This window comes from Capra hircus, chromosome 3, assembly GCF_001704415.2.
Source record: "Capra hircus breed San Clemente chromosome 3, ASM170441v1, whole genome shotgun sequence".
Classification (NCBI taxonomy): domain Eukaryota; kingdom Metazoa; phylum Chordata; class Mammalia; order Artiodactyla; family Bovidae; genus Capra; species Capra hircus.
In genome coordinates this window covers 62,355,476-62,372,608 of record NC_030810.1, presented here as the reverse complement: position 1 = coordinate 62,372,608, position 17,133 = coordinate 62,355,476, and the positions used below count along the sequence as shown (strand labels likewise).

The following is a 17,133-nucleotide window of genomic DNA, read 5'->3' as shown; positions in this document are numbered from 1 at the left end:
TTACCTTTTTTTGAACAGAGAAACAATCTCTTTAGAATTGAAATCTAGGACTGTTTAATATTTAAGGTCAGTGTTCTTTCTATAACTCCATGCTTTTTAAAAAAAATTTTTTTTCTATTTTTATTTATTTGCTGGTTTTTCATTGGAATATAACTGCTTTGCATAATTTTGTTAGTTTGTTAGTTTTTGCTGTAGCTCTCTTGTTAACATTTCTCAGATGGCAGGTAAGAGTGGAGACTGTATTTTTTTGCTCATTAATTCAGTATTTACTGGTACCTATCATTCTAGGTACTGCACATAACAGCAATAAACAAAACAGACCAAGTCTGTGTTCTCATAGAGAACTCGTATTCTAGTTGGAGGACAGAAAATAAAGAAACAAACCCAGATAATTCTAGCTGCCACAGATACAAAATAGGGCATGTATGAGCTAAAAAGTAACTTGGACCAGAGTATAACAGCATGAGGGAACTCCTCTCAAAGCAAGCAACATTTGAGCTGAGCCTAAATCATAAGAAGGAAGGGGCCAGCTGTGTGAAGTTCTAGGGAGAAGTTTAGGCAAACTGTGTGGATCACAATAAACTGTGGAAAATTCTGAAAGAGATGGGAATACCAGACCATCTGACCTGCCTCTTGAGAAACCTGTATGCAGGTCAGGAAGCAACAGTTAGAACTGGACATGGAACAACAGACTGGTTCCAAATCGGAAAAGGAGTATGTCAAGGCTGTATATTGTCACCCTGCTTATTTAACTTATATGCAGAGTATATCATGAGAAATGCCAGGCTGGAAGAAACACAAGCTGAAATCAAGAATGCCGGAAGAAATATCAATAACTTCACATATGCAGGTGACACCAACCTTATGGCAAAAAGTGAAGAAGAACTAAAGAGCCTCCTGATTAAAAGAAGAGAGTGAAAAAGTTGGCTTAAAGCTCAACATTCAGAAAACTAAGATCATGGTGTCTGGTCCCATCACTTCATGGCAAATAGATGGGGAAATGCTGACTTTATTTTGGGGGGCTCCAAAATCACTGCAGATGGTGACTGCAGCCATGAAATTAAAAGATGCTTACTCCTTGGAAGGAAAGTTATGACCAACCTGCTGCTGCTAAGTCACTTCAGTCGTGTCTGACTGTGCGACCCCATAGATGGCAGCCTACCAGGCTCCCCCATCCCTGGGATTCTCAAGGCAAGAACACTGGAGTGGGTTGCCATTTCCTTCTCCAATGCATAAAAGTGAAAAGTGAAAGTGAAGTCGCTCAGTCGTATCTGACTCTTAGCGACCCCATGGACTGCAGCCTACCAGCCTCCTCCGTCCATGGGATTTTCCAGGCAAGAGTACTAGAGTGGGTTGCCATTGCCTTCTCCGATGACCAACCTAGACAGCATATTAAAAAGCAGAGATATTACTTTGTCAACAAAGGTCAAGGCCATGGTTTTGCCCGTAGTCATGTATGGATGTGAGAGTTGAACTATAAAGAAAGCTTAGTGCAGAAGAATTGATGCTTTTGAACTGTGGTGTTGGAGAAGACTCTTGAGAGTCCCTTGAGCAAGAAGATCCAACCAGTCTATCCTAAAGGAGATCAGTCCTGGGTGTTCATTGGAAGGACTGATGTTGAAGCTGAAACTCCAATACTTTGGCCACCTGATGCAAAGAGCTGACTCATTTGAAAAGACCCTGATGCTGGGAAAGATCGAGGGCAGGAGGAGAAGGGGACAATAGGGGATGAGATGGTTGGTTGGCATCACTGACTCAATGGACATGAGTTTGGGTAAACTCCGGGAGTTGGTGATGGACAGGGAGGCGTGGTGTGCTGCAGTTCATGGGGTCACAAAGAGTCGGACACGACTGAGCAACTGAAGTGAACTGAACATCAAGTGCAGAAGGCCTGAGGCAAGAATATAAGCTAGTGAGAACAATACAGACAGGATCATAAGAGGGATGACTAGGGAATTCTGGAGCCTGGATTGAAAAGTAAGAGTTCACTATCAAGTAAGATAAGATCAGATATGAAAGGATTTATAAACCATTGTGAGAAGTTTGAATTTTCTTCTTTCTTTTTAGTATACTGAAATAAATGAGACTAGTATAGGCTTCCCAGGTAGCTTAGCTGGTAAAGAATCTGCCTGCAATGCAGGAAACCCCTGTTCGATTCCTGGGTTGGGAAGTGAAGGAAAGTTACACAGCTCAAAATAGCCTAGAGTTAAAACTCCCCTCTGGGTCCTTCCCACCATCCTATGCACAATAAAGAACTCTCTCACCCGAAGAAAAAAAAATGGACCTTAAGGTTGATTACACCCAGCTCCCAGTCGATAGCAGCCTCTGACCAATCTCCAGAATTCCCTGCCCCAGCCATTTAAGAGATAACTACTCTGAACAACCTTGAAGAAGAACAGGCCCCCTTAAGACAGTAGACTTCCACATATATATGCCTCTATATACTTACTCTTTTCTTGGGTTAGTGCTGCAGCTCACTAATCTGACTGCTGCCCCTTCTGGCCTCATTAAAGGTGATCAGTTCCTGTAAAGCGGAGAAGGCAATGGCACCCGACTCCAGTACACTTGCCTGGAAAATCCCATGGATGGAGGAGCCTGGTGGGCTGCAATCCATGGGGTCACTAAGAGTCGGACACGACTGAGCGACTTCATTTTCACTTTTCACTTTCATGCATTGAAGAAGGAAATGGCAACCCACTTCAGTGTTCTTGCCTGGAGAATCCCAGGGACGGGGGAGCCTGGTGGGCTGCCATCTATGGGGTCGCACAGAGTCGAGTATGACTAAAGCGACTTAGCAGCAGCAGCAGCAGTTCCTGTAAAGTGCCAGTCTTGTTCTTTTTCTGAACCTCACCTTGTCTAACTCCCCTACCCTACAGGAAGATCCCCTGGAGAAGGGATAGGCTACCCACTCCAGAATCCTTGGGTTTCCCTGGTATCTCAGCTGGTAAAGAATCCGCCTGCAATGTGGGAGATTGGGGTTCGATCCCTGGGTTGGGAAGATGCCCTGAAGGAGGGCATGGCAACCCACTCCAGTATTCTTCGGCTTCCCTTGTGGCTCAGCTAGTAAAGAATCTGCTTGCAATGCAGGGGACCTGGGTTTGATCCCTGCGTTGGGAAGATCCCCTGGAGAAGGGAAAGGCTACCCACTCCAGTATTCTGGCCTAGAGAATTCCATGGACTGTATAACCCATGGGGTCACAAAGAGTCGGACACTGAGCAACTCTCACTTTTCGCTTTTCTGGTGGGGCTGGAGGCTATGTCCGGATGACCAATCCCCAGTAAATCCTCTGGAGACTCAGGCTCTGGTGAGGCTCCCCTGATGGCGCCATGCAGGTTGTCACATATCTTTGCTGCAGAAGTGAGCACTGTCTACACCTCCACTGGGAGAAGACAACCAGAAGCCCTGCGTGTGGAAGGCTCCAGCATTCTGCCCCCTACATCTCTTCCCTCGGTTAATTTTAATCTGTATTCTTTGGCTACGAAACCCATTGTTGTTTAGTTGCTCAATCATGTCTGACATAGGCATCCTTAGGTGAGGTCTATGAACGCATACCACTGATAGCTACTTTATTGCCTTCATGTGTGTATCATTCTTCTGAGTTCCCCAAAAGTCAAAGATTTCTAGTTTCCCTGGTGGCTAAGCAGGTGGCTATATCATTTACTAAAAGGGAGGGACACAAATGTAGAAGCAAGTTATATGGAAAAACAATTTACTGATCTTTAAGTGGGTGTTTGAGACCTGGCCATAGGGATAGTTTAAGAGCCAAGTAGAGGTGCGATTCAGAGCTTGCCTTGCAGAGACTGGATTTGGAGACCCGGCTGTTGAAGTCACAAGCATTAAGGTGGTTAACACTCTGGAAAGGGATGGTCTGACTTGCAACTCTGTAACACCTGGTTAGTAAGTGTTCCTGAACGATGGTATAGTACGTTGGGAACCATCAACACTTAAGGGCCATACAGAGCAAAGCCAGCACGGAAAGAGGCTGACAATAAGAAGCCATAGAGTTTGAAGGATCCCTCAGAGTGGTGTGATGCAATACAAGAGAAGCTCCAACAAAGAAGGTTGTTCAGAGTGCGCTGGAATGAGGTGAAGCAGGAGAGAATTCTGCTTGACCACTTACCCGCAGAGGTCTTCCATGACGACAGAGGAGACTAGTAATTCTATTTTGAAGAAGAGATGCTGCGCAAACAGGAAGAAATCCCGGTCTCACTGGGCAAGGGCTTTAAGGCGGCAGTGAAAAGAAATTTTTTCAGCTGTTCTCTGCCTTTAATAAAGCCTTACTGTATCTGAAAGTTTGGTTGAGACTACCGTCTCGGGATCTCTCTTTTCAAGCCCTCTCAGTAATGAGCATTAGAACTCCCTGTTTAGGGACGTGCGCGGCCAGCCGTCAGCCTCAGTCCCCTAGAAGTGAAGTAGCTCAGTCGTGTCCGACTCTTTGCAACCCCGTGGACTGTAGCCTACCAGGCTCTTCCGTCCATGGGATTCTCCAGGCAAGAATACTGGAGTGGGTTGCCATTTCCTACGCCAGGGGATCTTCCCGACCCAGGAATCGAACCCAGGTCTCACGCATTGCAGGCAGACACTTCAACCTCTGAGCCACCTGGAAAGACAAACCCGGGCGCAAAAACGCGACGCAACCGCCAGGGGGCGCAGGCCTCCGGCTCATCAGCGAGACTTGGGGCGGGGTCAACTGCGGGGCGGGCCCTGGAGTGACTTCCGGTTTCCGGCGGAGCCCTAGGCGGACCGGTGCAGCAGTCATGGCAGCGGAAGAGAAGGATCCTTTGAGCTATTTCGCTGCTTACGGGAGCAGCAGCTCAGGCTCCTCGGACGAGGAGGATAACAGCGAGCCGGAGGAGACAAGTCGTAAGGCCCAAGATCCAGCGAAGTCGGCCGGCGACAATGGGAACAAGGCGGAGAAGCGGCTGCCTGGACCAGACGAGCTGTTCCGGAGCGTGAGTCGCCCGGCCTTTCTCTACAATCCGCTCAACAAACAGATAGACTGGGAGAGGCACGTCGTCAAAGCTCCAGAGGAGGTGAGGTCCCCGACCCCGTTTCTCGATCTTGGTCCCAGCCTCCGCCCCCTTCCTCCTGAGCCCCGTCTTGGGGACCAGCTGTCCGCCCCTCACACGCAGTCACGCCCTGCGGGATGCCGCACCACCCTCTCCCACTTCCAGCCCTGGGGAGCCCGGGCCCCTTTCCCCCAGCCTGGTGGGTGTCATACTGGACCCGCAGCCCCCGCCCCCTTGTGAGGAGACCCAAACCTCCACACTCGGTGCCCTGACCCCGCGCGGCGAGGACTAACGGTGGTGACTCCCCCGCCCCCCCTGCTGCAGCTTCTCCCCGAGACCCCTTCCCTTTGACGCCGAAGTGCCTGCGGTGCTGCCTCCAAGACAGTGTCTGCTGCAGCCTCCTGAAGGGGTCAGCCTTGGCGTAGTATCTGAGACTGGATTCTTCTTTGGTAACTAAAAGTTATTAGCTTTATTCGTACAGGGAACCCTTTGGCTTTTCACTTAACAGTATTGTGATTTTGATGGAAAAATGTGTCTTTAAACCTTAAAAAAAAAAAGTCAACCTGAACAGTAAGCGAACGGCAGGGAGTTGCATGTGCCCACATCGATTATAGAAACCTCGGTTCCTCACAGTGCTTCTTAATGTGTTTGCTTAACAGCCTCCAAAGGAATTCAAAATATGGAAGTCAAACTATGTACCACCTCCGGAGACGTACTCTACAGAGAAGAAACCTCCCCCTCCAGAGCTGGATATGGCAATAAAATGGTCCAACATATATGAGGACAATGGTGATGATGCCCCACAGAATGCTAAGAAAGCTAGGCTTCTACCAGAAGGGGAGGAGACAGTGGAATCAGGTGAGGCAAGTCAGACTCCAGTGGTAATACCTTTTGATCCCTGTGATGAGTTTTAAAAGAATGAGACATTTAACGAATGAAATTTAAATCTATTGAGTTAAACTGATTATGATGGTCTTTGGATATCTTTTGCTCTGTTTTTGAGAAAGGTCATAAAATATTCAGGATTTAAAGTGAAATCTTTGATATCTCAACCAGTATTATGTGTGATATATGATGTCTTATTGTTAGAGCAACATGAGTTACTTCATCAACTCTTTGTTGTAATCACAGTTGTGAAGTGGTGAAGGTTTTACTTTATATTAAAGCAGTTTTGCTTTAGAGCTAAAATTAGCTTCACAAAATGAATTTCTTACCCTTAATACATAATGATTAAAAATAGTAGTAAGATAATGACTTAGTTGTCTTGCCATGTTCATAATATTGTAATTCCATCTCTTGCTTGGATTTTAAGTGTTAGGTAGTTAGAGTAGGAAAAAGGAGTCATAAGTAATCACAGTAATCTCTACTTCCATACTTTTACCCACTCCACCTTCTGGCCTCACTTACTTAAAACCCTTCACCAGCAGCAGAGTCAGCCCTCTGTGATAGACTGCCTTTTTCTCTGCCCTCATTTCACATGGCCCCCTTGTAGTAGTTTATGTGCTCAGTTGTGTCCGACTCTTTGCAGCCCCATGCACTGTAGCCTGCCAGGCCCCTCTGTCTATGGCATTTTCCAGGCAAAATTACTAGAGCGGGTTGCCATCTCCTAAGATCTTAAAATTCAGCACTGAATAGACCAAGCTATTTAATGGTTCCATACCTTCAGTGGTTCCACATATGTTTCTCCTTAGTCTGTGGTTAAAGATTTGTTCCTCTGTACCACATGCATGTGCATGCTCAGTCACTCAGTCACGTTCGACTCTTTTTCACGTCCCACTCTTGGTGACCTCATGGACTGTAGCCTGCCAGGCTGCTCTGTCCACGGGATTTCTCAGGCAGGAATCCTGGAGTGAGTTGCCATTCCCTTCTCCAGGGAATCTTCCCCACCCAGGGAACCAACCTGAGTCTCCTGTGTCTCCTGCATTGGCAGGTGGATTCTTTACCCACTGAGCCACCTGGGCTTCCCATGGATGGCACTTACACTCTTCATGTGCTGTTTGTTCGTAAGTCTGTCTCCTTTATAAAAATGAGTTTCTTAAATACCAGGATCCAGGGGTTATTTATGTTTATATTGCCATTTGTAGTACATTTTAAGTGTTTAATGGATTATTGGACTAAATATTTTTGACTGTCATTTTTATGGAAGAGTGTGCTATTTTTCTTAAACAAATTTCTGATCTTCCCATAATACAAGTGCTACTTTACTTAGCTCCTTTTACAACTGTAGAGAATTTTCTTGTGAGAGAAAGGGTAACAAACTGGTTGAAGGTCTTACTCCAGTTTTTGTTTGCATTTTTTAAGGAATAGGATATTTATTCAGATCTAAAATATCTTTTCAGAAAATTAATACTTGTTAATTCCAAATGGAAAAAAATAGTAACTTCATTTTGGAGTTACTTCATTGTAGAGAAGCCTGGAAGACATGATTTTAATCAAGTGATTAAACTGAACATCATAAGTAATAGGACAAATCAAAACTGTCACTTGAACACAGCATCACATTGGTGATATTCCTGTCAAACACAAACATATCCAAATTGAAGGATATTCCACAAAATAATGAGCTAAGTCTTCAAAAGTATCAAGATCATGAAAGTCAAAGAAAGATTAAAGAAACATTTTTGACTAAAGGACCCTAAAGAGATGGGACAGTTAAATGCAGTATACAGTCTGAAGTGTATACTCTCATTTTTTTTTTTTTTCACCATAAAGGATATTACTCTCCAGTTTTGATTCTACCTGGTTTTTCCATTTTTTTCATGACTTCTGGTGTGAATTAGAAATCACTAGTGAAGGCATATTTTCAGTAAATGGCATCTCTTTGGAGATGCCAAATGAAGTGGACATTAAAAATGCCTCATTTTATAGTAATTTTATATAGTTAATAAAAAGCACTTTTGCATAAATTACCTTTAATCTTTACAACCCCTTGTGAAACCATTAGGGAAATGTCAAAACGAGAGCTTATGTGGCTTGTCCAAGGTCACAAAACTAGACAATGCCAAGCTCTAAAATAATACTGTTACCTAAGTTTTCTAGTTTATTACTCTTAGCAACCTAGTACAGAGTTAGTATGTTTATTATTACTGTTTGTAGACAAGAAGACAGTTTCAGCTTAAAGAATTTGCCTAACTTCACACAAGTAGGAAGAGACAGAACAGGAATCAGATTTTTAAATGGAAACGATGCTTTATTAAACTGGGGTTTAGTCTCTTGATGTTTTCCAAGCCAGGGTGCTTGAGAAGTATCTGTCCTGTGGGAAGAATTGGCAGTAAGGCCATTAGAGTTGATATTCAATCCAGGGTGTCAATAGACTGGTGCTCTTCTCTTTGTTCCTGTGCGGAAAAGCCTAGGCTTATATACCAGGACAAACAAGTAGAAAGAATTATCTTTTTTCCAGCTTGCCTTTTAAATTCAGATAGAAGAAAATATGTGTCAGATAATGCTGCTAGTCCCATGATAATTTCTGACCATACGATGGCCCTCCACTAGGAAGTGGATATTGGCAATGTCAAAAAACAAAAGGATCCCAGTGCTCAGCCAGCTTAAAGCTGGATTATGAGATTGAAAGCTAATACTGAAATCTTGAGTTCTGACTTTAATGTTGGTTGTTAAGTGTAACTGTCCTTTTTTTGTAATAAATACCTTCCTTCTTAGAAGTGATTTTTGCCATTTCAGTCTCCTGTGCCATGTTAACAAGTCGACTTCCCATCATCTTTTTTTAGCTTTTTTTAAAATTCATAAAAAATCTTGTATTAGAAGTTCCACACTCTTAAATTATCTCATTTTCTAGATTATCAGATAACTTTGATTTTACTTTTCTCATTTTCTGCCCTTTGGCCTCTTTTTACCAGTTAACTCCTTCTAGTTAGAAGAAGCTGGGAAAAATTCAAAACTCATTACAGAGCCTTACTACTTACCAGCACTTGTTTAAAGAATTTATAAAGTTAGTTTCTGTTAATAATTTAAACTTGTTTGCTTCAAGTGATGTGAATTCCATATAAAACAACTGCTTCCTTAGTGCATCTGTGGTAGATAACACAGTAAAAGTAAGAAACTCAGTAAAGTTGATTAAACACTTCGTTTTTTTTTCCCTAAGGCAATGCCTTGTTATATCACTAGATGGCATTAGCTCTTCTGTTCAGCGACTAGTAGGAAGTTATTTTTCTAGCCTCAGTAGTTTGTTTTTCCTTGTTATTCAGTTAAGTGTTCTTGTAGTAAGTGACAGACTAAAAGCAGAAGTGTCTTAGGATCGTCTTTTTAGTATATGTTAGCAGTGCATTTTCTAGTAGAGTTTAAAAGTAATTTCAATTTTTATATTACTAGTGAAAGGAATCTCAAAAGTCAGGCATGCTGCTGCTGCTGAGTCACTTCAGTCGTGTCCGACTCTGTGTGACCCCATAGACGGCAGCCCACCAGGCGCATGGTGATAATTAGAATCCAATTAAAAAACAAAGACCTTGGCTGGTTTTGAAGATGCATTACCTGCTTTGATACTAATTATTGTCCATATCAACAAAAGAAATATTCTGAATGTGGTAGTTATCAGAAGGGAATTGAAGGCTTAGGGGGTTTCTTTTGTTTGTTTTTTTTTTTAATTTATTTGTGTTTGGCTGAGTTGGGTCTTAGTTGCCTCATGCAAAATCTTTTTTGGTGTGGCACTTGGACTCTCTAGTTGGGGCACATGGGCTCAGTAGTTGCCATGCGAGGGCTTAGTTGCTCAAAGGCAGGTGGGATCTTAGTTCCCTGATCCACATCCCTCGCATTGCAAGGCAGATTCTTAACCACTAGACCACCAGGAAAGTCCCGGCTTAAGGTTTTCAGTTTATTTTTCCCGTAATGAGTTTGTGATCCGAAAAACAAATGAACAAACAAAACAGAAGCAGACTCCTTGATAAAGAGAACAACCTGGTAGTTGCCAGAAGGGAAGGAGTTAAGGGGACAGGTGAAACATGTGAGTGGGATTAAGAGGTGCAAACTTCCAGCTATAGAATGAGTTAAAGCACAGGGATGTAATGTACAGCATAGGGAATGTAGTCAGTAATACTGTAATAACTCTGTGCAGTGACAGGTGATAACTAGACTTATTATGGTGATCATTTCATAATATATAAAAACATCAAATCGCTATGTTGTACACCTGAAACTAATGTTAGTGTCAATTATAATCCAATTTTTTAAAAAAGAGTAGTGACAGAACTCCTCAGTCTTTATCAGAAGAATATCAAAAAATAACATGTAAAAATGACTGTGAAGTGTTGAATAATAACAGTGACGTTGGCATTGTTCTCTTGACAGTTAACAATAAAAGGGAAGTTGAAAAAAAAAAGTCCATGTTCTATATCAGTTGGCTTCCCAGATTTTTTAATATGAAGTCCCCTTTCAGCATCAAAACATTTTTTTATAGGCTACCACATGGGTAGTTATTGAACTTTGAGTATCTCTTGATTGAGAAATAAAGTACAAAGAATTCAGTGATGTGCTTAAAATAAATTTGTACTTTATAAATCATAACATCTCCTACGTATAATTTATTCCATCTGTGTGGAGTTCTTAAAATAATGCCACACGTTTGTTCAAGGATGGGAACTAACAGCTGCTCTGTGCTACCCTGTATTTTGTTGAAATGTGTAGCTGGATTGTTGTAACTGAATTAAAGGGTCCACTGTTTCAGATTTTACAATATTTTTATTTATTAATTAAAATTTTTCTGTGACTACAGATACTAATAACGTTTTCGAAAAGCGTAAACAACATGGTTTTAATTTGAGGTTCTTCTCCCCTCCCCTCTCCCGATTCTCCATAATATGAAGGGGGGGAAGAAGCCTGTTTTTGTCTTGCCATTGGAATATTCTGACCCTCCTGGGAATGGGGGAGAAAGTAGAACTACCTACATAGGACAAAATTGAAAATACGGTTTCAGTGAAACATCTACCTGTGAGTGCTTTTTTAACTTCAAAAAGTAAATGTGGGGGTGGGGATGGGGAGATGAAATAGGGAGGGAAGTTGTTTGTGGGAGAGAGAAGGCAGATTAGAAGGGAAAGACTACCAGATAGTCACTTAAATAATGTCATGGTTAAATTGACATCTTCTTTTGTAAAAAACAACAGAAAATATCCCATTCTTAACATGTAGATTATGTATTTAAATATTCACCATGTATATACTGTAGAATATTTGAGAATCGCTTTATCAGAACAAATTTGATTTTCTTATTGTCAGCTGCCTTTAAGTTTTTGTTTTTTATTGGAAAACTTTGAAAGAAACATTAGTTGAGGATGATTTTGTTATAGAGTCAATGAAATTTTAATGTTTAATATTTTTTTAAAGTTACTGATTGAAACTCTTCCTTTCCTATTTAAAGATGATGAAAAAGATGAGCATACTTCTAAAAAGCGCAAAGTAGAACTGGGAGAACCAACAAAGAAGAAAAAATAGACAAGAATGACAAGAATCTTTGGACTGCAAAACTTGTGGGTCTTTTTGGCAAATTAAGTTGATACTGTAAATTATTATGAAACAACGTCTCCATGAAAATATATGTTAATTAACTAATGAGTATTCCTGCTGGAACGTTCCACTGTAGAATTCATTTTTTATTTAAAAATATGTATTTAAAACTGAAATGGTGACTTGTGATTGTGTAATTGACAATGCTTGGAAGCATTCTTGCTACCGCAGAATTGGTGACATGCTTTGAGTTTCATCCCAAGTTGACATGCCAATGTTCTGTGAACCTTTTATAAAGGAGTATATTTTTAAAGTAAATACATTGTAACGTACTGTGAACTTGTAGGGTGCTTTTCAACAGTGTTTGTACAGTGTAAATAGATCATGAAAATAAATTTACCGATATTACTGCATAACATTAACATTTGAATATCTGTGACAAGTACCCTTTTTGCCATGTGACCTTCTAATAGTGGATATTTCCATTTTGGAAGTGCCTCCATGTTCTAGGTGCTTTGTGCATGTATTATCTCTGATCTGTAGCCTAATAAAGCAGGTATTAGTAGCCTCATTTTATAATAGAGATTAATTTATCCAAGGTTACACAGCTAGTGAGCAGTGGATTTGGGATTTAACTCAGGACACTTGAATTCTGGAAATCACACTAAACCACGTATCTGGCAATCTGCATTTAGTCATCTCTTAGGAACTGCAGTTATCCTATTTTCCAGGTACTCTTCTGTGTTAATCAGGGGAGATCTCCTCTCCTGGTTATGTTACTGCACTTATCACATACACCTTATGTTATGATCTTTTGTATATTTGCCTCTTAAATAGTAAGCTTGCCAGAGATAAGGATCTTCTACAAGTTGCTAGATGTAGCAAATGAAATTATAGGACAGTCAGTTAAATTTGAATTTTAAATAACAATTGATGTTCTAGTATATGCGATATTTGGGACATAATTATACTAGAAATTTGTTTATCTGAAATTCAAATATAATAGCCTCTTCTGTTTCATCTGGTAACCCTACTTCTATGTATTTTCTTTATGCAACTCCTATTTTAATGCTTTGCATATGATAATAAAATCAACAAGGGGTATTTAGGGAGATGATAACCTTAGATTTGACTTACACAGTCCAAAATGCAGTCCAGTTGTTTATAACATTTTGAAACATAAAAAGAAAAGGTTATGTACTCCATCAGTCTTTCCATGATTCTTACGCCTGTAAGAGATAGGAGTTATAGGACTTTTTTGAGTTTTTAAAAATCCCCAGTCTGAATAGTTTCCCCTACACTGAAAACCAACATTCAAAAAACTATAAAATTTGTTGAGAGCACAGATCAAGTAGATTAAAGTTTGTAAAAGTCGTTAAAAGGATGCTAGTCACAGTGTTTTGTGAATTGAGGAAGGGACATGAGTGTGATAGCTTCCACGGTATCGTAAACTTAAAAATCCAATTCTACAGCTGCTTATTCTCTAGGTTGATAACTATCTGAATTCCAAAGCTGAAGTAATTGATAGAGCATGAAACCTTTTGCTTAAAATTGAAGTCTTTGTTCGTGAATAATTAGGAGGGCGATGGTATCATGTACCAGGGAGTGACATCAGCTGGTAAAACATGAGTCCCATGTGACAAATGGGAATTCTAAGGTTGTGATTCCCAAGTCTGGAAAAGTCTATAGTCAGGATTCATGTATCGATGGAGCAGGTATCTCAGAAGATACTGAAATAAAAGTTTTAAAAAACTAGCGTGAAAACAAACCACAGAAAAATGCCCACCAAGCCAGTGTCTGAAAATCATTTTAACCTCTTTTTATCATTTATTGTTTCAACTCCTAACTTCCATCAGTCAGTTTGTGATGGAAAACAAAGGATCACTAGATCAGTCCCTAGTGGTTCTTTGAGCTTCCTTTCTAGAATGTACCAGAATGGGGGAGGTGAGAAACAAACACAACTTTTTCTTGGGGGAGGTGAATGTTCTAATATTTTATCTATAGGACAAGTAGTTATTACACTTGTGAGATTATTAAGATGTGCACCTATGTGAAAGTGAAAAAAATGAAAGTGTTTCGAGTCCAACTGTTTATAACCCCAGGGACTGTAACCCACCAGGCTCCTCTGTCCATACAATTCTCCAGGCAAGAATGCTGGAGTGGATAGCCATTCTCTTCTCCAGGGCATCTTCCTGACCCAGAGATAGAATTTAGGTCTCCTGCAGTGCAGGCTGATTCTTTACCATTTGAGCCACGAGGGTGCACCTATGTGAGTACAGGTCAAACCAGTTTTTGGTTTTGTTTTTTTAATAAAAAAGTTTTTTTAGTATTTTTTAAATTGGAGGATAATTGCTTTGCAATGTTTTGTTGGTTCTTCGGTGCATGAATCAGCTGTGTACAATATAAATCAGCTGAAAGTATTCATATATCTCCTCCCTCTCTAGCCTCCCTCCCACCCACCCCCCATCTCACCCTCTAGGGCGTCATAGAGCACCAGGCTGAGCTCCTTGTGTTACTCAGCAGCTTCCCACTAGTTATTTTACACATGGTAATGTATATATTATGGAGATACCTTTTAAAAAAAAGCTAGGAATTAAACTAGCATATGACCTAGCAATCCCACTACTGGGTGTATATCCTGAGAAAGCCATAGTTCAAAAAGAACTACTCAGTGTTCATCGCAGCACTATTTACAATAGCCAGGACATGGAAGGAACCTAGATGTCCTTCAACAGATGAATGGATAAAGAAGTAGTATGTATATATAATGGAATATCAACCATAAAAACAAGTTTTAGGAAAGGGAAAGAATTTAGGAAGAAAGAGGCTAAATACTGATATTTTAGAGCAGTCTGACTCAGCCATTTATGGTATCTCGGGTTTCTTTTCAAAATATGGCCAAGTAACTGAAGGGGAAAGGAACTTGCTTATGCATTGCTTCACCTGTAGAAATATTCCTGGTTGGAAAATTGACTTTTCACTTCCCTCTCTAAATCTACCACCACATCAGAGAGTAGATTTTTTCCCCCCTCTTCAGAAATGCCCTGGGAACATGTTTAAGAGTTCATGTGGGTAATGTAGATAAGGAGCTATTTGGTTCAGGTAATGAACACCCAGTGGAGAAGGATCTAAAAATCCATGAAGATTAGGAAAATCCTTTATTCAAGTTGCTTCTGTTTTAGAAGTCAAGTCACTTAATGTTTCTGATTGTTTTCTCATCTTAAGATGAGTAAATTAAGTTACATCAGGCATGGACTTCATTTGGGCAAAGAAGGAATTTTGAGAAAAGAACTAAGTAAGCTTTTGTAGGCCATATTTTAAAACTCAAAGTATAAATAACTTTACAGAGTTTTATGAAAAACATTCTAACTGGAATCAAAGATCATTACTGAGGAAAATGACCCTTTTTAGCCATTAAAATACTAACATAGCTTGGACTTGCTTCTAATCTTAACCCTTAATGCTGTGTAGTGCTTTTGAATTTGCAAAGTTCAATCATATAGTAGTAGTTTATTTGCCATAAAACCTAATGGAGTAGGTTTTGTAAATTCCAAATTAGAAAATGAAAGGCCCAGTAAGATGAAACAATATACCCATAAATGCACCAGAACTTAGCTTCAGAGCTCAGGCTAGAAGCTGCATCCCATTTCATGCAAAATTTATGGAGTAACTATAGTGCAAGGCATTATAAGAATAAAGGACTCATCTTCATTTTGGATGAAATCTCTCAGCCATGGAGAGGACGGATATGTAGGATGCAAGTCAAGTCAGAAAGGCTGGTCGCTGTAGTCCAAATAGTGACAAGTGTCTGAGTGAACTAAGGCATTGGAGAAATTTGAGAAACTTACAGTGCTTAGTTGGATATAAAGGCTGAGGTCTCATTTTATTGCAAACTATATACTTTTAATTTAAATGTAAATGTAGCAATGCAGGTTTAGACCTGACCTACATGTAAAACATGTTGCCATACAATTCAGTTAGAAACAAAGACCCACTGAGATATTTGAAAAATGTAGTTATTTTCATAGGTACCTGAATTTAACTCAGCAACTATGATAAGTTAAGAGCTCTGACAAGTCCACACTGGGCTTTAAAATGTATCATTTGTGATATTTTGGATTTTAGAGTTTTATATCCATAGTGAACTGCATTCACCCTTCCATTATCACTTAGTATAGAAGTTCAGACATTCCTACAAAAAGGTGTTAGGTTCCCAGCAAGTGTTTTGAACTTTGCATTATATTCTAAAATGTTTTCTCTTCATCTCCCTCCACAGAGAGCGTTTTCCCAATTTAAGGCATTGTATTTTCATTTTAATGAGAGGAAAAAGAGAGAGAGATACCAAGAAGCATTTGTATGTGCAGAGGAGGAATTTTGCCTGTTTTGTTCATTAACTAGAACTGTACCAGCACATAGTAGGCACTCACTCAGTATATCAATATATCTTCAAAGTGTTGATGATAAGGTAAGAGGAATTCCTCACCCAAGCTTAAGGGTGATCTTTTTTTTTTGATGAAACTGCACCCTTTCTTTTTTAAATTTATTTTCAATTGGAGGACAATTGCTTTATAGTATTGTGTTGGTTTCTGCCATACATCAACATAAATCAGCCATAGGGATACATATGTCCCCTCCCTCCTGAACCTTCCTCCGTCCTCCCACCCCATCCCGCCCCTCTAGGTTGTCACAGAGCACCATGCTTGAGCTCCCTACATCGCACAGCAAATTTTAGGGGTGATCTTCTTGAGGCTTGTGTTTTCAGTCATATGAGCCAAAAAATCTTGAGAATTTAAACCAGTTTAAGTCTTGTGTCATTTTCAGTCAAGAATGGCCTAATTGATGTGAAGCTCTTTACTCCTGTGATTTCTCCTAAGGGCCCATGTTCTCTTTGTTTCTTCTCTCCGGCTGCCTCTCTTCCAGCTGCCTTCAGAGGCCAGTGTACCTTACAGTGTTCTCTTCTTTACATTGGTTCCTGACAATGTCAGCCAAGTTCATGGCTATCCAAAATTAGTAACACTCTAATGATTTCCGGCACAGTTTCATGCATGCAGTTGTTCACTTCTGCTTGGGTCTCAAAGGCCCCACATATACTGTACGTCCAAAACCCAACACATTGAGTCAAAACCCACACCATCTCCTATAATTCATTTCTGGTTAATGGCATCACCATCAACCTGGAAATCAGTCCTCTGCCTTACTTCCCATCACATGAGTTTGGTCAGCAAATACTGAGGGTTCTTTCCCCTCATTCTCTTAATCCAGCTCTACTAAATCATTTACAGTCCCCCGGATACCCTCTTCAGTTTCATCATTCTGTACTTTCACTTGTACCATCTGCTTGGCCTGGCCCTTCACTATCTACTTAGCAAACCCCTCTCTTTCCCTCCAAGAAGCAGTTCAATTATTCCCTCGTTTATTCACCTTGTTCTGTTTATCCCTGTATCTGGACCTGTGTGTTGTTTTTCCCCATGCTCAGTACCAAACAAATAGCCAACATTTACTGAGTATTATGTGCCAGGTTTTATTCCCAGTGTTTTCCATGTATTAGTAACTCTAATTTGATGAGGTAGGTGCTATTACTAGCCCTACTTTTCAGGGGAGAGAACTGACAAACAGAGAGGTTAGGTGATTTGCTTAAGGTGGGAGAGCTGCAAAAGGCAGGCAGTCTGGCTC

At 40.6% G+C, this 17,133-nt stretch overlaps 1 long non-coding RNA gene across 3 annotated transcripts; it reads left to right on the top strand.

Moving 5' to 3' along the window:
* C3H1orf52 lies at positions 4,711 to 12,478 on the top strand. 3 transcript variants are annotated; one of them, XR_001917828.1, is made up of 4 exons: positions 4,711 to 5,034; positions 5,670 to 5,868; positions 10,824 to 10,947; positions 11,375 to 11,462. It is a non-coding gene; the product is annotated as a chromosome 3 C1orf52 homolog (long non-coding RNA). The 3 variants fall into 3 exon arrangements; XR_001917827.1 differs by lacking the exon at positions 10,824 to 10,947 and having other exon boundaries at positions 11,375 to 12,478; XR_001917829.1 differs by lacking the exon at positions 11,375 to 11,462 and having other exon boundaries at positions 10,824 to 10,951.